General features: G+C 39.4%; 1 pseudogene; it reads left to right on the forward strand.

The window, feature by feature from the left end:
* Nucleotides 1-20690: 20690 nt before the first annotated feature.
* On the forward strand, nucleotides 20691-24764 carry LOC123825145 (annotated as a pseudogene).
* Nucleotides 24765-25066: the final 302 nt, after the last annotated feature.

A 25066-nucleotide genomic window follows, 5' to 3' on the forward strand; every position in this document is an offset into this window, starting at 1 on the left:
CCCGCCTTGGTAAAAACTGAACATTGAGAAAGAGCTCCACCTACTGGAATCAGTTTCCCTAAATCCAACTACAAATACAAAAACACTCAGAAATGGACTAGAGAACCCAAAGGTGCCCTCAAATTTTGCTGAACTAAAACTTCAACAGGGTCATAGGTCAAAGAGCAGGCATTTTTTTGGAGCTGGTTGACCCTGATGTCATGTCATTCTGAGAGGCAGAAAATTTTTCAGAAAAGTCAAAGAAAACTTTTTAAATTAATTGACCTATTTTGTTTTAAGATTTTATTTATTTATTTTTAGAGAGAGATGAAGGAAGGAAGAAAGAGGGAGAGAAACATCAATGTGTGGTTGCCTCTCACGTACCCCCAACTGGGGACCTGGCCCATAGCCCAGGCATGTGCTCTGACTGGAAATGGAACCAGCAACACTTTGGTTTGTAGGCTGGCACTCAATCCACTGAGCCACACCAGCCAGGGCTAATTAATTGACTTATTTTAACTACTGTTTCATAGCAACCAGAATCAATATTATACAGAAAAACAGGGATTTTTAATTGCACTTCTAGGTGGCCAAGCAGAGCTAATAAGAGTCTTGTCTACCATTTGTGTAAATCTTTAGTTCACAAAGCCCTCTTACATATATTATCATTTAACAATATCTATTGTTTCCATGGTTAATATCCAGCCAAACACACCAGTCTGAAATATCAAAAGTATGCATTCTTTTTCATCAGTGCCTGTGTGGTACCAGCAGTTAGATATTTTTAATATTGCTCTTGACTCTATCACATCCTGATTCAGATAAAATTAAATTGAAAAGCAAAAATTTGAGTAAATTTCAATCAATAAATCAGTATTTTCTTAAATCTATCCTCCCCTTTCGCTTCACCCTCCCACATATACACTAAGTCAGCATGTGAGCTGGGCAGAGAGAAGAAACTCAGCCCACCAGTTCTAACAACACTCCTCTTCAGGTGAAGGGAAATATCCTTCACTGTGTTTGCACACACACACTTCACACATTCACCCACACACACATCACCCTCACTCATACACACACACACCTCAGACGCTCACATACCACATGTATACCTAACACTCTCAGATACATTTATTTTCCTTAACTTGGAGAAAACCTCAGTTTCTTCATTCATCAGACTTTACTAAACACTACCAGGTACCAATTAAGTTCTAGGAATACAAAAAATAATAATAATAAGGAAAAATAAAGCTGGATCCTTGCCCAGTACCACATGTAAAGCACCATAGAAATTCTAACTGGATCAATTATTTTCTTCATCATTTCAAGCTGCTATGACAAAATGACAGACTGGGCAGCTGAAGTGAGACCTCATTTCTCACAGTTCCGGAGGCTTGGAAGTCCAGTATCAACATGCCAGCAGAGCTGGTGTCCAGTGAGGACCTACAGCCTGGTTTGCACATGGCATCTTCTCATTGTGTCCTCATGGGGCAGCAAACAGAAAGAGAAGGAAAAAACTCTCTGTTTTCAAAAAATAAAAATTTAAAAACAGTCCATAGACACAGACAACACTATGGTAATTACCAGAAGGAAAGGGGGTTGGGAGGAGACATAAAAAGGTAAAGGGAGGTAACTGGTGAAAGAGACTTGATTTTGGAGAGTGAGCACACAGTACAATATACAGGTGATGTATTATAGAACTGTACATCTGAAACCTATAAATTTATTAATTTAGATTTTAATTAAGAAAATTTATTAATTTTATTAATAAATATCACCCCCAATAAACTCAATTTTTTAAAAGAAATTAATACAGTAGCCTCTGAAGTCACTGTGAAAGTTAATAAAACCAACTTTTTTGTTTGGGAAAGTTCATTAATGATCTTTTCTCGTTAAGCAAAGGCAGGACTTTAATTTGGGTTACATACTGAGAGGAATTTTGAGCTTTTCACTGGCAAATTTGAAAGGGTCAGAAGGGAGCGAAGGTGTTAAAGGATAAAAGGTGAGAAAATGGGCATGGATGAGAGAAGGGGCCCAGAAACTTGGCACAGCCCAAAAAAGGACTTATGAGAAAGAATGCCTGTTGTGGGGAATGACAGCAACATATTTAGAAACAGAAACATTTGAAAACAATGCCATCCTGCCATCCTGCTCTGAGCTGGCCTTCCGGGACCCCGATCTATCAGGGGAGTCTGTCTGCCCTAGCTCACAGCCAGGCCTTCCTGTTGCTGCTCCATGGCCCCTCCCTCTGGGTCCCCACCAGCATCTGGCGGTGGCATCACACAGGGCATGGGAGGAAGGGCAAACACACACATTCAGCTTATGGTGTACACTGACCACAATTTAATCTGACAGGATTGTTTTACCTTATATATACATACACTCACTTTCCCACTTCATTTAATTTGTCTGCTGCTCAAATCTCTCCAAAAGTCCTTCCCAGACCTCACCTCTGGATGGAGCTAGCTAAACTACAGGCTACTCCTCCTCTAGTATTCACTTGATTAACTTGTTGCTTTTCTTACTATGATTTCATTATCATGGTGGAGAGAGGGAGATGATGCAACCCAGGCAACCCAGAGGAGTGTGTGCTCACTTCAGTTTCACTGCATGCCCTGGCCATTTGATCCATTTGGCATGGAGTGAGGGAAAAAACAGGGAAGACTTCCTGGAGGAGGTGATGACTGAACCAAAACTTAAATATTAAGTGATAGTTTGCAGGTAAAGAAAGAGGAGCAGAGGAAATGAGCAGAGGTACAGAGGGAAGAATGACAAAGTGGGTATCTGAGGTAAAGTGAATGCAAAGTGGCTGGTCATGATGAGCAAGACAGGGCTTGCTGGGGCACAGGACTGAAGAGGGCACTGAGCAGTGTGTATTTTACCCTGAGAGTAATGAGATGCACTGAGGGGGGTTAAACTAAAGACTGACAGGCTCTCATTTGTACTTTACTTAGCCTGACAAAGAATTGCCTGTTGGAAAGCCTAATGAAGAATGTTTTCTATTTTTTTAATCACTTGATACAAAAATATTTACAAAGATTTTTAAAAGTAAGTCACACTTAATCATTTGTTTCTCAAATTATTGAGCATACTTCAGAAAATCTATGATACAGACACTATGTTAATTTCTAGAATATGACAATAGAAAGACAGCTCTTATTCTTGTCATAAATCTAATTAAAAAGGACATGAGAATAGAACTTTGCACCAAGAAGGTAAGGTCAATGTGCAGAGATCCAGGTGGCCAGAACAAGCAGTTGAAGATAGAATACCAGGTTTCAGGAGGACATCCAGCTGGGAAGGCCAGGAAATGGCCTCGTGAGGAGTGGCAGGTGGCTCCGCAGTAGCTGCGGCTGCCGGAGCCAAGACAGCAACTGGAAGAACTGAGCAGAGAGCAGCTCTTTTTCCCTGTAGTCTAAGATAGGTCTAGTGTTATTCACCTTTGTAAAACATACAAACAAATGTGTATACATGTATTTAAAGTACATTTTTAAAGCATGGAAGATATTTTGTTCTCTTATCTGTATTTTCTAAAGTTTCTATAATAACACTAGTCTATAGCTGTTATAAAACAAAGTTATTTTTTAAAGAAAGACCCATGGGTTTCATTTGTCATCACTATATGAACCAATAATATGAATGAGGTGACACAAATGTAAATTTGGTAGAAGTCTGGTGTTGAACGGTTCTATTACTAGTAGCAGAACAGAGTGCTGAGGCCTTGGAAGGCATACTTCACTGTCCACAACACTACTTCCAGTCTGGATTCCAAGTGCTGAGAGTGACACTGATAACCTAAAAGAGGTGTGTCCCAGGAGAGTGAAGGGCTTAGAAACCTGTCCTTGAGAAAAAACTAATGAAACCAGGGTGTGTATCCCTGACACCAGACTCCCTGGGGCTAGCATGAGAATTGGTGTCACTCACAAAAAGGACTCATGTCTGGAAGAAAGATCTGGATCATTTATATAGCTTAGGAGGACCACTGGGTGGGAAAATAAATAAGTCAATTTTCACTTACAGCAGAAGAAGGAAAAGACAGAAAAAGAAGGAGTAAAAGAAGAAAAAGAACCTTCTAATAATCCAAACTTCTTGAAAACTTGTATAGGCCAAATGACGAGTTAGTTCATCACAGAAAATGTGCAAAATGCAGCTCAGGGTCCGTCTGCCAGAAGTAGCATAGTGGGGCTACTTGTGTTGGGGAATGACCCCTAACATTGTTCCTAATTTTAGAATGTTGTAAAAACTCACTTGTCCCCTTACTCACTCCAGCACACAAGCCACAAAAATGACAGGAAATAAATCAAATGCTTGGGTTCGATGACCCATAGAAATTAAGAATAACTTTATTATCTTGAGTGCAGCATGACTCATTCAGATCATTCACATTTCAGCACTTCTTTTCTGTAGAGCTTGGGGAAATTTTTATGAAAACATTAAGTGCATAAGAAGTGAATGTCACTTAAAGTTAGAATTCTCTCTTATTGCCACACTACAGTAGTAACAGCCTCTTGTCCATGTTCCAAATCTAGTTTATCAAAAACAAAAAGCTGGTTTGAGGATTTGGACAACTACATAATTCTTCACCTGAGAATATTTATAGTTGTAATCCTTTCACAAGTTTTCCCACACAAGAAGCTGTCCTACTACTACAAATCTGTCTTCACCTTTGATGATGTGGTACACTGACCCCTTACAAATACAAGGATAAATGATAATGACAAATTATATTATTTATCTAGAACATATATAAACTATAACAAAGTGCATTTCATTAGTATAACAAATAACATTACAGAATAAGAAATAACATATCAAATAAGCCTAATTTGCCTATTTGAATCATACATCAGACCTTATCCTTGTTTTTCTTGTGTATGTGTGAGTGCTACGTAACAGTGCCTCATGAAAATGAACACCATTTGAACATTTCAGCTTCCCTAGAAGCATGCGGTCCTTTGTCAGGAAGAGTTGCCCTTGTCCCTTGAGTTCTCCCGAGCAGGGTCAGGAGAATAAGTGGAACAGAGTGGAGAAAAAGTCAGGTCAGAGTCTCAGATGCCACCTGACAGAGCACTAGACCAGAGAGGTTTGTGTTCTGGTTAAGGAAGACCAGTCTTTTCCTGGCGTACTGATCCTACAGAGGGAATAAAATGTAACTTCAAAGTCAACACTGGTTATCAGATTGATCCCCAATTCAAAACGAGGCAAAAGTAACCCATGAAGCTCTAGATTTTATCCGTGAAAACTCTGGTTAACACTCACATTCTGATCTGAAAACCCTGGAGACACTGGTGTCTCCCCTGGGACCACATTGAACTGGAATCTTAAGTCTTGACATTTGACATTTAAAGGGCTTTTACATATTTACTTGGTCCTCACAACAACTCTATCAGGAGAGAACTCTATTTTCCCACTTTACAGATGAGAAGACTAAGGTTTCAGTCATTTCCACAAAACCATAAAGCTAACTCATATCTATCTGTCAGCAAACTCCACACAAAGTATCTCCTCCAAAAGGGCAATTTGGTCAGTGATGAAACTATCTCATAAATCCAAAGCTGACTATAGTTTGGGTTCAGGACATTGGTGGTGTGTGAATTTATGCTACTGTTTTCAGTTCAAACTCCTCAGGCTCAGGCAGTTCCCTGCATGCTTACACATGACATAATTTTAACTGTTTAAAACATTAATTGATAATCTACTAAGTACAAGATGCTACTCTGGGTGCATGGTACCTAGGTAAGAACCAGACATGCATCTTCCACCAAAGAGGCTCATTACAGTCTAGCAGGGATGATAAGTTATATACAAGGAACTGAATAAAGGTACCGAGGCTTGTACAGCAAAAGAGAAGCTGGAACAGGTGAGACTGTATTCAGATCCAGGAATAAGGGGAAGGAAAGAAGAGGGCAAAGTCCCCAGGCAGGGGAAATAGTATGATCAAAGGGACATTTGCAGATAGTAAACTTGGGGGCTAAAATGAAAAGTACATGAGTAAGTAGAGAAATAAATTTCTCAACAGATTTGAACTCAATCTTAAAGAGTCCATATTTTAAAAGTGAGGAATTTGGACATCATTCTATAGGCCATAAAAGATTAATCTCCTTTTGTTAAACTTCTATGTCCCTAAATATATAATATATATGTTAATAAAAAATGGGTCCAATGTAGAGCACTAAACTTTGACCAGATTTACATGAATGACTTGTGGTTTACCCCTGATTCTTAGAAGAATTTTTCCAGGATTTTCTCTGTTTTTTTTTCTCTTAGCAAACACTGTTTTTAAGGTAAATAAATATGTTACTTTATATAAAATATAAATGTTACTTTATATGAAAAGGCTTGATGTATGAGGAAAAGAATCTCCAAAAACCCTCTTAAAACGGATGAAGCAAACATAAACACATGCTAAATGGCCTTTAAAACCCTCATAGGAAATAATTATAGTACCAGAGTCTCACTGAGTTCACTGTATATATATATATATTTTAAAATAGCCTAACATAGTAGCTCAGCTAACTCTGTATGTAGAAACGCATTGACCTCAGAAAAATAACTGGAATATGTTAACCTGACTTGTAAGTGATGCTGTCAGAAGACAACCCTGTTTGGTTCTAATAGGGCAGCTCACTTTGACAGAAGATCCCACCCAAGTTAAGAACATGCCCAAGGACACACGAGGACCAGCACTGCAAGCTCTTTGCCAAGGTAAGGGATATAAAAGAAAGTCTTATGCTGGAGCCTAAAAGGAACTCAGGTTAAAAAGTTTTCCAATCTCCTATATGATGATGCTTTTGGCTCTCTTGGGGAAAGGTCTGTACTAGTAGTTGAGCCAGAAGGTAGAGTGAACTCAAGTTTCCTAATTTAATTTAATGAGCCAAAAACCTGTCTTCACTCCAAATAGAGCCAGCCATTTATGTATTTAGTACCCACTGCTTTGGGGCTTCTTCAGAGTCTCTGGGGGTTTTAGTAAGTGTATTTTAAATAGTACTTATGAAAATCAGTGAATCAATCAACTAACCAACAAAATTCACTTATTCATTTATTTATTCTGAAAATTTAGTAAGTACCGGCTATACCCAGGTACTGGACACTGGGATTATAATGATGAACAACACAGACAATTCCTTCTCTCAAGGTTTTAGTCTAGCATTAAAAAAATGACATAAGTATTATGTGCTATTATATACTAAAAACTTAGGGTGTGTTAGTTGGAGAGACACAGGAAGGGAGAAAGGGAAGTAGGAACAGAGGGAAAGAGGGAGGGAGGGAGGGAAATAATACCATGATAATTGTCCTGTCCTCAAGATTTTTTCAATCTAGTTGGAAGCATAGGGCACAAAATCAACAAAAGTGAAACACTGTAAACTTGGGAGTGATAATTTTATCTGCAAAGGGATATCTCTCTCTCTCACACACACACACACACACACACACATACACAGTAAGTTTGAACTTCATCATCACCTTAGCAATGTGTCAGCAGTTTTTCTGCCAGTGAGGAAATTTGTCTGAAAAAGTCCTAATTAATGGGTCTTCCTCTGAAATCTGAGTTGAGATGCTAAAAGGGCTCTCCATGCTGGCAGAAGGCAATTTATTCACATTTGAGAAATGGCTGTAAAGAAAACCTTCACGAACATCATTACATTTGGGGTATACCTGCTGGGAAGCCAATTGTTAGACATTATTAGACGATACCTCAGCCCCTGATGAAGTCTGAATGTACAATTCTTGTATTTATATTCTACTGACATCCTACATTGCAAAATGTTGTCATTTTCCACAATTTTTGGCCTGCTCTTTAGGCCCTGGTTCATTTGTTCTCTAAATGTGACAATAACTTTAAGTTGGTGATTGGGAAGCACAAGATCAAGACATCACCTTGATGATAATCAGATGTACTTCAGATTACCTCTAGATGGTGGGATTTCAGGTGATTTGTGCATTCATTTTAGAATTTTCTATATTTTGTTGTAATTTTCAATAAATACATATTATTTTTTAAAAAACAGTTATTTTCAAAAGAAAAAATTATGCATCTCTCCCCAGTGCAAACATCTTAAAAATATAAAAACAGAAAACACAAGCCACTATGATATATGTATGATATGTGAAGCACAGAAAACTGACATGGAGCTAGATTACCTCCTGACATCAAGTTTGGGCTAAAGCAGTTTTTTCTCAGCGTAAAGTTGTGACTCTAACACCAAAATTCAAGTGTGAAAAATACACCAATTCTTTCTCATCTGAAAATGAATGTATTTAAACTTAGAGTGCTACAAAGGCATTTGTGCACCCTGTAGAGGCACACTCATCTTCGTGTACATAAATGCCAGCTCACACACGCATAGGCATATGCTATCACACCTAAAACAGTGGTTGGAGCTCTTAGGAGGAAATTAGCAAATGTTTGTTGAGTGAATGGATGATTTCAGTGAATGATTAAGTAAGTGAATGATTGAAAAGGACCTATGAATGAAAGGAGCTTGGGAGGTTCCTTTTTACCAAGCAGAGTGAGCAAAGGAGAAAGTACTATGAGACAGGGGTGAAGATGAACACAGAGCCAGGTGACCCAGCATCCTGTACACCATGGAAAGGAGTTAGACTGTATTCTTGGTAACACTGAGAAGTTTCTGATAGACTTTCAGCAGCACAATGACTTGATCTGTGCTTTAACTCTGATCACTACAATTAAAATAAAGTAGAGTTAAAGTGAAATATAAATGTCGAGTGTGGTAACAATAGTCAAGGAGACAGATGACGGTGGCTTAGATCAAGGTGGGGTTAGCAAAAGAAGAGAGAATTAGATGGGTCCAAGACATTTAGAGGGAGGAGTCAGGATGACCACCGGGTTTCTGATCTCATGACTAGATTAGATGGATAGGAGAACGATTTGCCAGTATGCAGAAGACTAGATGAGACCAAGTTTGGACAGATAACTCAAGAGTTCAGTTTTGATGCTAGGTTTAAGATGCATGTGAGACATCCAAAAGGAGATGTCAAGAAGGCAGTTAGATATGAGTCCTGAGCCCAGAAGAAATGTTCATCTAAAGATAAAGAATTCTTAATGTCATCAGCATAGAGATTTCACTTAAAATCACAGAAAGGATCAGATCACCAAGGGAGAGAGTATACACACGAAGAGGGCTCAGGATCCAGACCTGCAGAACTACTATAAAGGTTAGCTTCAGCAGAGAGGTCAGTTAGGAAACGGGAAAATCGAGAAAGGATGGTGGTGTCACAGAAACCAAGAGAGGAGAATGTTACAAGAAGAAAGGAACTAACAACTGGATGGAGGACGTAGGGTAAGTGGAAGCAGTCTAGCTTCCTCACCCAGGTGTCTGGGTAACTAAGGGAAGCAGTGTTCCCATAGCCTGGGAGGGGCTCGATAACCAGTGGTCTCATAGCCCTGAGACGGGGTCGGATAAACCGTTCCCATAACATGAAGTAAGCTCTCATGCACAGAATTATGTTATGTTATATAATGTTCTGGCAATTTGCCATCTTTGTTCTTCTCTAGTACCTAAACAGGTAGGAACTCCCTGCTGGGGGAGATGATGATGAGAGACACAAGGGGACAGGTGCTCTGATGGGTGCCATGCTGGGGAGCAAGGACCGTGACATGGGACATGCAGATAGACACTCAGCTTGCAGCATGCCTGGCTTGCCCACCTGTGAGTAAAGGCATGCCAGACATCCCTACGGCTCCGTGAATATCCATCTGCACGAATACCATGAACCTGCCTGGCCTTGAAGGGTGGCAACAGAGAGGGTAAGTAAGAAAAAGGTAGAAAAATGTTCAACAGTTTAGCTACTGGTCATTGTTGGCTTTAACAAGCAATTCTAACAGAAACCAGATCGGAACCCAAAGGGCAGCAACAAAGTAAAGATTTCTTGAAACTGCTCTTTCAAAAAGTATAAATTTACTTCCATTGTTTGCATAAATTCTCTCACCTGTTTACTAGTAGTGTCAGCTATTTAAAAAAACAGTTGAATGACCCTGGCTGGTGTAGCTCAGTTGGTTGGTTGGTTGGAGTGTCATTCCATACACAAAAAGGTTGCATTTTTATTCCCAGTCAGGACACATGCCTAGGTTGCAGGTTCAGTCTCCAGTCAGGATGTGACGGTAGGTAACTGATCAATGTGCCTCTCTCACATCTCTCTCTCTCTCTCTTTCTCTCCCCACTCCTTCTCCTCTCTCTAAAAATCAATGTCTTGAAATAAGAATTTTTTAAAAGAATAGTTAAATGGGAAAAATTCAGAGTTGAAAACTGATAAAACAGAGAAAATAAACATGTTGAAGAACAATATATTAAAGGCATACAAAATAAGTTATGAAGGAATATGCAGCAAATTGATAATAGTGATTGTTTCTGAGGGTGGGATTTTAAAGCATTTTCATTCTTCTATTATGTATTTGTATAATACAAATTGGGTACAGACATAAATTATTTTTATAATTATAAAAAATAAGTTTTATTCTGTTATGTTTTGTTTTTTAGTGAATACAAGGATCAAACTGTGTCCCCCAAAAAAGTGTCCAAAATTTAGAGGGCTTTGTTTGGTCTTGAAGCATTGTTTTCTGATTAGGAATTATTTTAACTTTTTTGTTTTGTTTCACATGCCTTTATATTTTCTTTCTTCAAATGAAAAAAGAAATTACTTTTTCAGAGCAGTTTGAAAATGTGTGGCAGTTGCAATACATTGAGATACTTTCTCTATGGGAACTTCAAATGTTGTCATTTTGTTCATCTCTAATTATATCCATTGATATAAATATAGTCTGTCTTAATTGAGATGAGCCCTCAAGCTTGCTTTTAAACCAATTATAGCAGGAGCTCAATTTAATTGGTCGGTACAGTGTGGATTAAACATTCGAACAGCTCAGCTGAGGGAAAGACCCTCCATTTTTCCAGAGGGCAACAGGGTTCTGGTTAGAGCTCATCATAGGATATTCTGTAAGGGAAATCTTTCCAAGGTCAGTCACCAACTTCCAACATTCCTCTAAGAAAAGTATATACATCAGGGCAAGGTAATATCTGACTTAAGAAGTACCACGAATGGAAGACAGTCTTCAAACATAAATTTATATTATCTTTCTTCTGTCTGCCTTTAAGGTGTGTTTGATTAGTTTACTTTCTTTCTCCTAATAAACTACCAATTGGTGATAAGAGGAATACAGTATTTTCAAAGCAAAGTCAAGCAATTATGGAGGACCTACAGCAACTAAAACATCAAAAGATCTAAAACTACAGCATGTCCAAGTCAGTATGAGCCATGTTTATACATTTTAAATATGGATATAACCAATTGAACAACGCTTCACTGGGAAAGTTTTCTTTCTTAACCTACAGCATAATAGCTGGTTTCCAAGTAGGAAATTTCATTATTCTTGGGTGTGTGTTCAACTACAGATCCTGCTTTGCTTGTAAACTTGTCAATTTGAGTCTAGGTTCTGTATTTATTGCTGAAATACAGAGGCAATATATCTATGTGCTGAGAACCCAGACCATAAAGTGGTTTCCTTTCAATCAGTGCCTATGACCTACTGAACTGATGGGAGGGAATACAACATGAAGAACATGATCAATTAGCTCTGTGTCCTTCATGGTTTTAAAGCCATCAGTCAAGCCACCCTCCAATTCACATCTATTTCTGGATATGTAATTTTTCCATTCCAGAACACATCCTCTATTTTATTTTTACAATCCAAAACAGAATTGCTGCTTTTTGTTTTACCAATTTGCAAAGCATATCTAATTTACTACTATTCATTTCTCCCTTTTTCCTGCCTACCAAACATCTCTGCATTTTATAATTTTTTCTCACATTACATCATTTTACATTTATATTGTTTCCCGAAACACTAAAACAAAACAAAACAAAACTCTAAGAAGCCATTCATTTACTCACTCATATACCAAATTATTATTACTTAGTCTGAGAAAAATATAAAATATTATTTTATAAGGAATTAAATGAGACTTGGAGCTCAAATTGCCCAATCTTCTCGTTCCACAAATGATGAAAGACTAAGCTCAATAATATGTGGTAACCAGAACAGGTCATGGAGAGGTGGCTCTAGCCTAGAACTGTTAACTGGTGAAGCTCTGGAGTTTTTATTAATATGGAGTTTTTATTAATATAGTTTTTACTAATATTTTTATAGATCAATAATAACAGCATTAAAGGAAGCATCACACTGATTTTGTATACAATTATTTGGGACTCTTTGTCTTCCCCAGTAGATTGTAACATTCAGGAAACAGAGATGATGGTATGTTCACTGCACCCCAGCACCACACCTTGCCCAGAGCAGTGTTTAATAAAGTTGTCATCTTCAGTACGTTTGCTGGCTTTGTAGCTGGCCTCATGGAAGCAAGATCACTGCTGGGTGACTAGCACCACTCACAAGCACAGCGGTGTCTGGCAAAAAAAGGACAGATTCTTCCTCTTTTTCTCATCATTTCTGGAATCACACCCAGCAGACCCCTGTCACACCACATTGGCCAGAGCTGGGTTACCCAAGCATCTCTGGACTAATCACAGCCAAGGAGCTTGGAGTCACCATGTCTGATTTTGTGAAAGCACCCACTTCTACGTAACACAGTGTGACAACCATGGAAGCTTGTTCATGTAGGTAGGCATACAAGCAAAAATGCAAACTGCAAGGTTATATGTAGATTACAACTCAACTTTGTAAAAATTGGCAAAAAAAAAGACTTGGAATATACACTAATTATATACTAATTAAAATAGCTTTATTTGGTGAAATAAAGGTTTTTTTTTCTTCTGTTGTCATTTTCTTCCTTAATACTATAAGATTGCTTTAGATTTTCTTAATCAGATGAGCTTTAATATTCTCATATGACCTCCAGCTCAACTAGTCAAGAGTCTTTGACCTCTGATCTCTCCCTTCAGGACTGACTACCTACCTGGGGAAGTGGATGCCAGTCTGCTCCAGAGGCAGCTGCAGTCAGGATGCCCAAGTGGCAAGCACTGACAGCAATTTTACTTTTCTCGACAATGTCCAATGAGAGTGAACTGAGAGTCACTGAGATAAGTGGGGACAAGTCACATCACACTATTTGTGGAAAGTTGAGGAGGATGGCTGGGTTAGGGAGAGGTCTCAGTCACCCTTCTGCCTCTTCTGTAGTCACCTCAGAGGCTGACCATCAAAGCATGGTGGTGACACTGGAAGATGACACAACAACCTCCCACACAGCGTGAATGATGTGATGAGAAGAAAAGTGATGAGAAGAAAAGGATGCTGCACCCCTGCAGGGTAGGTCAAATAAAAGCCCACTCCTGCTGGGACACACTCACTGAGGGTGAACAAGCAAAAGTACAGAGGTTGAGGCCAAAACCTTTACAGTATTGGCCATTGGATGATTTTCAAGAGTAGGAGGTTATATTGTTTGTTTGTCTATTTGTTTGTTGTTTTATAAACCTCCACTCTTAGGGGTATGACCAGAAAGTTTATAAGTCAAAATATGGTGCTAAGCTATCAGCACAGCACAGGGTAGAAATTTTCTAAGGCTTATGGGTGGGGCTTACTTCCAAGGGACACTCCCAAAACAGAGTGTCATGGGCCTCTGAACAGTCCTATTCATTTGCCATTCTTCTTAATGTCCTCCAACAGGAGCATAGTACTAAGGTGGTGGGTGAGGGTTTTTTTTTATTTTAAATTGTTTTTTCTACTATTTACTCTTCTGTTACATACATGCTATTAATTTTCTTCATTTTATTGTTGTTCTACTACAGTTGTCCCAGTTTTTCCCTCTTTGTCCTTTTTCACCCAGCCCAACCCTGCTCACACACTCAATCCCCACACCATTGCCCATGTCCATGGGTCATTCATACATGTTCTTTGACTAGTTCCTTCCCCTTCTTTCCTCCATTATCCCCCTCTCCCATCCCCTCCGGCAGCATCAATCTGTTCTATGTTTCCATGTCTCTGGCTCTATTTTGCTCATTAGTTTATTTGTTCATTAGATTACTCTTATAAGTGAGATCATATGGTATTTGTCTTTCACTGACTGGCTTATTTCACTTAGCATAATATTCTCCAGTTCCATCCATATTGTCACAAAAAGTAGAAGTACCTTCTTTCTTTCTGCTTCACAGTATTCCATTGCATAAATGTTTGATCCATTCATTTACTGATGGGCACTTAGGCTGTTTCCAACACTTAGGTATTGTACATAGCACTGCTATGAACATAGGGTTGCATAAGTTCTTTTGAATTGGTGTTTTAGGATTCTTCAGATATATTCAAAGCAGTGGAATAGCTGGGTCAAAAGGCAGTTCATTTTTAATTTTTTGAGGAAATTCCATACTGTTTTCCACAGTGGCTGCACCAATCTGCATTCCTACCACTGGGATACTAGGGTTCCCTTTTCTCCACATCCTCACCGGCACTAGTTGTTTGTTGATTTGTTAATGATGGCCATTCTGACAGGTGTGAGGTAGTATCTTATTGTGGTTTTAATTTGCATCTTTCTCATGGCTAGTGATGCTCAGCATCTTTTCATATGTCTGTGGACTTTCTGTATATCCTCCTGGGAGATGTGTCTATTCAGATCCTCTGCCCATTTTTTGATTGGATTGTTTGTCTTTCTGGTATTGAGTTGTTTGGGTTCTTTATATATTTTGGAGATCAAACCCTTGTCTGAGGTGTCATTGGCAAATATGTTCTCCCATTTGACAATGATAGGTTCTTTAGCTGTGCAAAAGCTTTTTTTTTTATGTAGTCCCATTTGTTTACCTATTCCTTTATTTCCCTTGCCATAGGAGATGTATCTGCAAAAATATGGCTATACAAGATAGATGAAATTTTACTGCCTATGTTTTCTTCCAGGACTTGTAAGATATCACAACTTATATTTAAGCCTTTTCTCCATTTTGAGTTTATTCGGGTATACATGTAAGTTGGTGATCTAATTTCAGTTTTTTGCATGTGGCTGTCCAGTTCTCCCAACATCATTTACCGAAGAGACTATTTTTATTCCATTGTACACTTTTGCCCACTTTGTCAAATATTAATTGACCATAGATACATGGGTTCATTTCAGGGCTCTCTATTCTGTTCCATTGATCTATATGTCTGTTGTTATGCCAGTACCAGGCTATTTTGATTACAATAGACTTGTAGTGCAATTTGATATCAGGTATTGTGATCCCTCCTACTTTGTTCTTCTTTTTCAAGATTGCTGAGGCTATTCAGGGTCTTTTTTGGTTCCATATAAATTTTTAAAATATTTGTTCTAGATCAATGAAATGTACCATTGGTATTTTAATAGGAATTGCATTGAATCTATAGATTGCTTAGGGTATAATGGACATTTTAACATGTTAATTCTTCCAATCCATGTACACGATATATGCTTCCATTTATTTGTATCTTCCTCGATTTCTTTCTTCAGTGTTCTATAGCTTTCTGAGTACAAGTCTTTTACCTCTTTGGTTAAATTTATTCCTAGGTACTTTATTTCTCCTGTTGCTATAGTAAATGGGATTTTTTCCTAGTTTCTCTTTCTAATAGTTCATTGTTGATGTACAAAAATGCCATTGATTTCTGAATATTGACTTTTTATTCTCCTACTTTGCCAAATTCACTTGCTAGGTCAAGTCATGTTTTTGGTGGAGGCTATAGAGTTTTCTTTTCTGTTGTTTTTTGTTTATTTATTATTTTAATATATACAAAATTGTTTACTATAAAAGTGAACAGAAATTCCCAAGGCAAGACAAAGCCCACAGTTTTTCTCCACCTTCTCCTCCTTCCATATGCCAACCAACACAAAGAACAGCATAGAACAGCAGTTCCCAAGCTCGTCTGCATATTAAAATCACCTGGGATTGGTGACAATCCCACCACAGTTGGCCCATGAAATTATAGCCTGGAGGTGGGACACAAGTATCAGTATTTTCAGAAGCTCCCAGGCACCAATAGACAGTTGAGCATAAGGTGAAGATAGCCTGCCTGATGGACTCAGTCCAGATACACCTGACACCTGCAATTCAAGAGGCCTGAAGTCTTACTCCATCCTCTACTCCGCTATCCATCAGGCCTCAGATCTTTGGTGTAGTTGTTAACACAACAAATTGATGAATGCATTGGTATCATTGTTCTTACCCCTAACACATAATCAATTTGTGAGTGCAAATATTAAGAAGATTTTAACACAATGAATGCAACCTCTTGGTTTCTCTTAAGTTATGATCTGTTTAAATGTTCACACCACTTCTGCATCTTAAGAGACAATACATCCCTGATACCCAGCTTTGTTCTTCATTTTGCAAGCATATCTATCCTGCATGACAAACTTTTTTTTTAAGTTTGTCTTGCTGCTACAATGCTTTTTAAATCTTGCATAGATGCCTTTTCTTTCTTTCTTCTCTGATCTCTGTGGCTAGAACTTCCAGTACTGTGGTGAAAAAGAGTGACAAAAGCAGACACACTTGTCTTTCCTGCTTAAGGGAAAAGCTTTTAGTTTTTATCCATTGAGTATGATATTGGCAGTAGGTTTTGCATATATGGCTTTTAGTATGTTGAGGTATGAGAAGCAGAGTACTAAGTATTAGATCCAGTAAACAAATTTACTTTATACTTAAAAAAGTATTTTCCTTTTGGCTCACTAAATGTAAGAATTTTAAAAAATATACTTTATTGATTATGCTATTACAGTTGTCCCATTTATTCTCCCCTTTATTCCCTCTGCCCTGTACCCCCCTCCCACCATCATTCCCCCACCTTAGTTCATGTCCATGGTCATACATGACTTCTCCATTCCCATACTATTCTTAACATCCTCCTATCTATTTTGTACCTACCATTTATGCTTCTTATTTCCTGTACCTTTTTCCCCCATTCTCCTCCTGCCCCTTACCTGCTGATAATCCTCCATGTGATCTCTATTTCTGTGAATCTGTTCCTGTTCTAGTTGTTTGCTTAGTTTGTTTTTGTTTCTTTAGGTTCAGTTATTGATAGTTGTGAGTTGGTTGTCATTTAACAGTTCATATTTCTTATCTTCTTCTTTTTCTTAAAGTCCCTTTAATATTTCATATAATAAGGGCTTATCTAGGAGTGATGATAAACTCCTTTAACTTGGCCTTATCTAGGAAGCGCTTTATCTGCCCTTGCATTCTAAATGATAGCTTTGCTAGATAGAGTAATCTTGGATGTAGGTCCTTGCCTTTCATGACTTGGAATACTTCTTTCCAGTCCCTTCTCACCTATAAGGTTTCTTTTGAGAAATCAGCTGATAGTCTTATGGGAACTCCTTTGTAGGTAACTCTTTCCTTTTCTCTTGCTGCTTTTAAGATTCTCTCATCTTTAATCTTGGGTAATGTAATTATGATGTGCCTTGGTGTGTGCTTCCTTGGGTCCAACTTCTTTGGGACTCTCTGAGCTTCCTAGACTTCCTGGAAGTTCTCCATTATGTTTTCAAACAAGTTTTCAATTTCTTGCTCTTCCTCTTCTCCTTCTAGCAACCCTGTGATTCAGGTGTTGAAACCTTTAAAATTGTCTCAGATGTTCCTAAGCCTCTCATTTTTTTTTTTTTGAATTCTTATTTCTTCGTTCTGTTCTGGTTGAATGTTTATTTCTTCCTTCTGCTCCAATCTGCTGATTTGAGTCCCAGTTTCCTCCCCTTCACTGTTGGTTCCTTGTACAATTTTTTTTATTTCACTTTTCATAGCCTTCACTTTTTCCTATATTTTGTGACCATACTCAACCATTTCTGTGAGCATCCTGATTACCAGTGTTTTGAACTCTGCATCTGACAGAGTTCAAGTAGCTATCTCTTCATTGCTTAGTTGTATTTTTTCTGGAGTTTTGCTCTATTCTTTCCTTTGGGCCATATTTTTTTTGTCTCGGCACCCCTGTTATATAGTAAGGGGTGGAGCCTTAGGTATTCACCAGGGTGGGGCAACCCAGGTAGCTACATTGTTGTGCTGTATGTGGGGGAGGAGTCAGAGAGGGAACAATGCTGCTTGCTCAGCTCTCTTGCTGGCTTTCAGTCACTTCTTCTACCACCCACAAGCAAACTGGGCCCTTCTGGTGCTGATTCCCAGGTGGGTGGTTTTGTGTATGTTCCAGGACACTGTGGATCTCTCCAATGAACTCCCCTGAGAGTCTGGGAGTTTCTCCTGCAGCTGCAATCCCCACAGGCTTTTCAGTCAGAGGTTTTGATGCTTTGTTTCTCCACACTGGAACCCTGGGTTGTGCGGTGTGTTTCACTCCCCAGTTATTCCTCCCAGTTATCCACACACAAATGTGGGACTGCCCCCTCCACCAGCCACCGCCTTGCCACAAGTCCTCTCCACCCCATCTGCTGGTCTCCACCCCTTCTACCAGTCTGGATGAATGTTTCCTCTTTAACTTCTTGATTGTTGGACTTCCATATAGTTAAATTTTCTGGCAGTTCTGGTTATTTTTGTTCTTAAATTTGTTGTCCTTCTTTTGATTGTGCAAAGAGGCAAAGTGTATCTCCCTACACCTCCAACTTGGATGTGTGTTTAAAGGTAAGAAATTGTTTACATTGTATGTAAGGAAATCAATTTTTTAAATACTCAATTGACCTAATAATTAAAGAAATACAAATTAAACCAATAAAAATATTTTTCACTTACTATATTTGAAAAAGTATTTAACATTATTAAATGCCAGAGGAGAAGTAAAACTCTGATATTCTTGTGCTGGTGTCCATGTAAATTAGAATTACTTTTTTGGAGAGCAATTTGGCATAAATATAAAATAATCATTTTAGCCCTGACAGGTGTGGCTTAGTTGGTTGGGTATCATTCCACAAACCAAAAGGTCATGATTTGACTCTCAGTAAGGGCATATGCCTGGGTTGCAGGTTCAGTCCCTCCCTGGTAAGGGTATATATGAGAGGCCAATAACCAATAGATGGTTCTTTCTCACATCGATGTTTCCCTCCCTCTCTTTCTCTCTCCCATTATCTCTCTCTAAAATCAATAAGCATGCCCTTGGTTGAGGATTTTTTAAAGATCATTTTGTTAGATTTGGCAAACCTAATGCATATTTTTAATTTAAGAAATAATCTAAAATACAGAGGGCCCAGAGACACATGAAAAGATGTTCAGCATCACTAGCCATCAGAGAGATGCAAATTAAAACCACAATGAGATACCACCCCGCACTGGTCAGAATGGCCATCATAAACAAATCAACAAAGAAGTGTTGGAGAGGTTGTGGAGAAAAGAGAACCCTAGTGCACTGTTGGTGGGAATGCAGACTAGTGCAGCCACTGTGGAAAACAGTATGGAATTTCCTCAAAAAACTAAAAATGGAACTTCCTTTTTACACAGTAATTTTGCTGCTAGGATTATACCCTAAGAGCCCTGAAACACCAATCCAAAAGAACCTATGCATCCCAATGTTCATAACAGCACAATTTACAATAGCTAAGTGCTGGAAGCAACCTAAGTACCCTTCAGCAAATGAGTGGATCAAAAAACTATGGTACATTTACACAATGGAATACCACGCAGCAGAGAGAAAAAAGGAGCTTATACCCTTTGCGACAGCATGGATGGAACTGGAGAGCATTATGCTAAGTGAAATAAGCCAGGAGGTGAGGGACAAATACCATATGATTTCACCTTTAACTGGAACATAATCAACAAAAGAAAAAAAGCAAACAAAATATAACCAGAGTCATTGAAATTAAGAACAATCTAGGCCCTGGCTGGCGTAGCTCAGTGGATTGAATGTGGGCTGCAAACCAAAGTGTCGCAGGTTCGATTCCCAGTCAGGGTACATGCCTGGGTTGCAGGCCATGACCCCCAGCAACCGCACATTGATGTCTCTCTCTCTCTCTATCTCCCTCCCTTCCCTCTCTAAAAATAAATAAATAAAATCTAAAAAAAAAAAATTAAGAACAATCTAACAACAGCCAAAGGGGAGAGGGGAGGGAGGAGACAGTGGGGAGAAGGGTTTTCAGGAACTACTATAAAGGACAAATGGAAAAAAACAAGGGGGAGGGTGGAAGCAAGGGAGGGAAGTAGGTTTCAAGGGGTGGGGGGGGGCAGAAAATACAGACAACTATAATTGAACAACAATAAAATAATTTAAATTAGAAAAAGAAATAATCTGAAATACAGAATCTATATACTTAGTGATGCTTGTCATAGTGTTATTTATTTTTTATTTTAACCTAAATGTACAATGCTTAGGAGTTATTAAACTAAATCATAAAATGTAACATCATTGGACTATTGTGCCATTGTTACAAACTGTAGTTAGGAGAACTATTTTGAAGCACAGAAAAAATTTAACTCACACTTTAGTTTTAAAATAAAGAGAAAAAGCAACATCCCTATTCTGTCCATAATTAATTTGGTCATTCTATTAAACCCCCACTCATTGGTTAAAAAGGAAAAAATGACTTCTTTTCATGTGTCCAGTTTGTGATTTTGTCCAATTTCATAATGATAATATTTCCTTAAGGTAGTGATTTTCAACTGTTGTGCTGCAAGAATTTTTAAAGCATGCAATACCTGACTATTTAATCAGGGCACTGACCTCGTCTCCCTTAGATTTTCAAATAAAGAAATGACAACAGACAACATAACAATAGCCATCTGGTGTGAATGAATCAAAATTATACCTATCTTTTTTTATTAGATCAGCAAAAAATATATTTGTGTGTGTGCTTCAGAATTTTAGTAATTAGTTTATGTATGCCATGGTGGAAAAGGTTGAAAAAGCTGCTTTAAGGTTTAATTCTGACTTTCTTGGGTAAAACTGCTTGTTCTCTCATCCAGCCTATTTGTTTTTATAAATAAGAGGGTGTGCATGGGGTATGTGGTGGTCTTGATGGGAAAGAATGGGGCCCTAACCTTGGCTGGACCTTAATTATTGGCTGGCTGGTGGCCCCTGACCTCCACAATGCCTAGCTAGCATTCATGGGTGAAATCTGCTGCTGTTATGTTATATTGTCTTTTGGCTCTTGTTTAGGTACATTAGTGTTAGCATGGGTAGCTAGTTAGTTATAAATAAAGGAAGGAAATCGGACATTAAACAAAATAAACTAGGAATCTGAATCAGACAATAAACTGCATCATTCACAGGTTCACCAGGGGACCAGAACCCTTTGCCCTCAGGATGTAATCCCTGAAGCAGGCAGGGAGGATCATTACCAGTCATTAGCCAGGATTACTGAGAGAAAAATAAAACATTAAAGGGGAATTCCTCTACAGAGTGCATGCCCAGTAGGAACCAAGATGTAACCACTGTAGGGAAGTGTCTAATCTGGAAAAAAGACCAATTGGTTAGGGCGAGGGACCAGCACAAGCCCACAAAGGATTGGGAATGATTGGTTCAGTTTGAAAGCCAAGGTAGCTTTTTCACAATGGCTTTGCCACCAGAACACAGGTGTTGTGAAAACCACCATTAAATAAAAGCCAAAATTGGGAAGGAAAAGACTCACATATCAACATTGTGGTCATTGGACACGCAGATTCCAGCAAGTCTACCACTACTGGCCATCCAATCTACAAATGTGGTGAGATCAACAAAAGAACTATTGAAAAATTTGAGGAGTTCTGCTCAGATGGGAAAGGGCTCCTTCAAGTATGCCTGGGTCTTGAGTAAACTGAAAGCTGAACCCAAGCATCGTATCACCACTCATATATCTCTATGGAAGTTCAAGACCAGAAAATGTTATGTGAACATCATTGGTGCCTCAGGACACAGAGACTTTATCAAAAACATGATGACAGGCACATCTCAGGCTGACTGTACTGTCCTGATTGTTGTTGCCGGTGTTGGTGAGTTTGAAGCAGGTATCTCCAAGAATGGGCAAATCCATGAGCATGTCCTTCTGGCTTACACACTGGGTGTGAAACAGCTGATTACTGGTGTTCACAAAATGGACTCCACTGAGCCACTCCACAGCCAGAACAGATACAAGGAAGTTGTTAAACAAGTCAGCACCCACATTAAGAAAATTGGCTACAACCTGACACAGTAGCATTTGTGTCAATTTCTGGTTAGAATGGTGAGAACATGCTGGAGCCAAGTGCTAACATGCTTTGGTTCAAGGGATGGAAAGTCACCCATGAAGATGGCAATGCCAGTGGAACTTGCTTCTTTTTTTTTAATGTATTTTATTGATTATGCTATTACAGTTGTCCCATTTCCCCCCTTCTCTCCCCTCCAACCTGTACCCCCTCTCCCACCCACATTCCCGCCCTTTAGTTCATGTCCATGTGTCATTCTTATGAGTTCTTTAGCTTCTACATTTCCCATACTATTCTTGCCCTCCCCCTATCTATTTTCAACCTACATTCTATGTTACTTATTCTCTATACCTTTTCCCCCTCTCTCCTCCTCCCACCCCCCTGCTGCTAGCCCTCCATGTGCCCTCCATTTCTGTGGTTCTGTTCCTGTTCTAGTTGTTTACTTAGTTTCTTTTGGTTTTGCTTTAGGTGTGGTTGTTAATAATTGTGAGTTTGCTGTCATTTTACTATACATGTCTTTTTCTTTATCTTCTTTTCTTAGATAAGTCCCTTTAGCATTTCATAAAATAAGGGCTTGGTGATGATGAACTCCTTTAACTTGAACTTATCTGAAAAGCACTTTATCTTCCCTTCCATTCTAAATGAGAGCTTTGCTGGATAGAGCAATCTGGGATGTAGGTCCTTGTCTTTCATGACTTGGAATATTTCTTTCCAGCCCCTTCTTGCCTGTAAGGTCTCTTTGGAGAAATCAGCTGACAGTCTGATGGGAACTCCTTTGTAGGTGACTGTCCCCTTATCTCTTGCTGCTTCTAGGATTCTCTCCTTCATTTTTACCTTGGCTAATGTAATAATGATGTGCCTTGGTGTGTTTCTTCTTGGGTCCAACTTCTTTGGGGCTCTCTGAGCTTCTTGGATTTCTTGGAAAACTGTTCCCTTTGCCAGAGTGGGGAAGTTCTCCTTTATTATTTGTTCAAATACGTTCTCCATCTGCTGCTTTTCTCCTTCCCAATCTGGTACCCCTATAATTTGGATGTTGGAATGTTTAAAGGTGTTCTGGATGTTCTTAAGATTTTCCTCGATTTTTTGAATTGTTATTTCATCATGCTTTCCTGCTTGGTTGATTCTATCTTCCTTCTGGTCCACTGTATTGTTTTGAGACTCAGATTCCTTCCTTTCACTATTGGCTCTCCTCTGCATATCTTCCTGCATCTCTTTTATGGTAACCTGCATCCTTTCATCTAAATTGCGCCCAAAATCAACGAATTCCGTGCGCTTTCTGATCACCAGTGTTTTGAATGTGCATCTGATAGATTGGCTATTTCTTAGTCGCTCAAAAGGATGAGTCCTAGGGGACTGATCTGTTCTGTTGGAAACATGTCTTATGTCTTTCCCTGTCCTTTTTTTTTTTTTCCTTTGGTCTGGTCACTCTTGTTACAGTGGGGGGTGGAGCCTTAGGTGTTTACCGGGGCTGGGCACCCCAGTTGCTAGATTGTGACGTTATATGTGGGGGCAGGGGCAGGAGCGGGGACAGGAGGGAACGATGGCGGTAGTTCCATTCTCCTGGGCTCAGGCCCTTCCTTGGGATCCTGGGCTGCGAGCTCTGCCCTGGTCCACAATCGCTGCCCCACTGGATCCGCCAGCCGCAGCTTGCGTACTCAGGGATCACCGCTGCGTTCTTGCACCCCAGATGGCTGTCGCGCTGATTTCGCGCCAAATTTTCCCCGACCTCCACGTGCCTCCGACCCGCGCCAGCCCCGCGACCGCCCGGCTCGTCGTCTCCTACCGGTCTGGATGTACGGGTCTACTTCAACTTCTTGGCTGTCCGACTTCCATTCAAATAAATCCTCTATCAGTTCTGAGTGATATTCTATCTGTAAATTATTGTTGTTCTAATCTTGGTTGTGCGAGGAGGCACGGTGCGTCCACCTATTCCTCCATCTTGCGGGAAGTAGTCTGGAACTTGCTTCTTGAAGCCCTAGATCACATCCTGCCACCAACTCATCCAACTGCCAAGCCCATGTGCCTGTCCCTCTAGGATGTCTACAAAATTGGTCGTATTGGTATTGTCCCTGTGGGCCAAGTGAAAACTGGTGTTCTCAGACCTGGCATGGTGGTCACCACCTTTGTTCTAATCAATGTTACAACTGAAATAAAGCCTATTGAAACACACCATGAAGCTTTGAATAAAGCTTTTCCTAGCCTGAAAGCAGGCCTTCACTGTCAAGAACATGTCCGTCAAAGATGTTTGTTGTGGCAATGTGACTGATGACAGGAAAAATGTCCCACCAATGGAAGAAGCTGTATTCATAGCTCAGGTGATTACCCTGAACCATCCAGGCCAAATTAGTACTGGAAACCCACCTGTGCTGGATTGTCACACAGCTCACAGTGCTCACAGATTTGCTGAGCTGAAGATTGATCATCGTTGTGGGGGAAAATACTGGAAGGTGGCCAAAGTTCTTAAAATCTGGTGATACTTCCATCATCGATATGGTTCTGTCAAACCCAGGTGTATTGAGAGCTTCTCTGACTGTGCTCCTCCAGGCCACTTTGCTGTTAGTGACATGAGACTGACATTTGCTGTGGGTGTCATCAAGGCGGTGGACAAGAAGGCGGCTGGAGCTGGCAAAATCACTGTCTGCCCAAAAAGCTCAGCAGAAGGCTACATGAATGTTATCCCCAACACCTGCTACCCCAGTCTTAATCAGTTGTGGAAGAACAACTTCAGAACTGTTTGTCTTAATTTGTCATTTAAGTTTAATAGTAAAAGACTGGTTAATGATTACAATGCATCATAAAACCTTCAGAAGGAAAGGATAATGTTTGATGGACCATTTGGGTTTTTCTTTTGTGTGTGTAAGTTTTTAAGTTATTAGTTTTTAAAATCAGTACTTTTTAATGGAAATAGCTTGACCAAAAATATATCACAGAATTTTGAGACCCATTAAAATAAAATTTTATTTTATGGAAGCACGAGGTCATATAATCAAAGCTAACCAAAGGCCTCGGGGTCAGTGACATGTGTTCCTTCACCCATTCATTCGCACATTCTCTCTCTGTAGCAGCCACGTGGGCTCCAAGCATGGGCTACAAGCACAAG

Source organism: Phyllostomus hastatus, unplaced genomic scaffold (genome assembly GCF_019186645.2).
Source record: "Phyllostomus hastatus isolate PE091 unplaced genomic scaffold, TTU_PhHast_1.1 phas_contig_62, whole genome shotgun sequence".
NCBI lineage: Eukaryota > Metazoa > Chordata > Mammalia > Chiroptera > Phyllostomidae > Phyllostomus > Phyllostomus hastatus.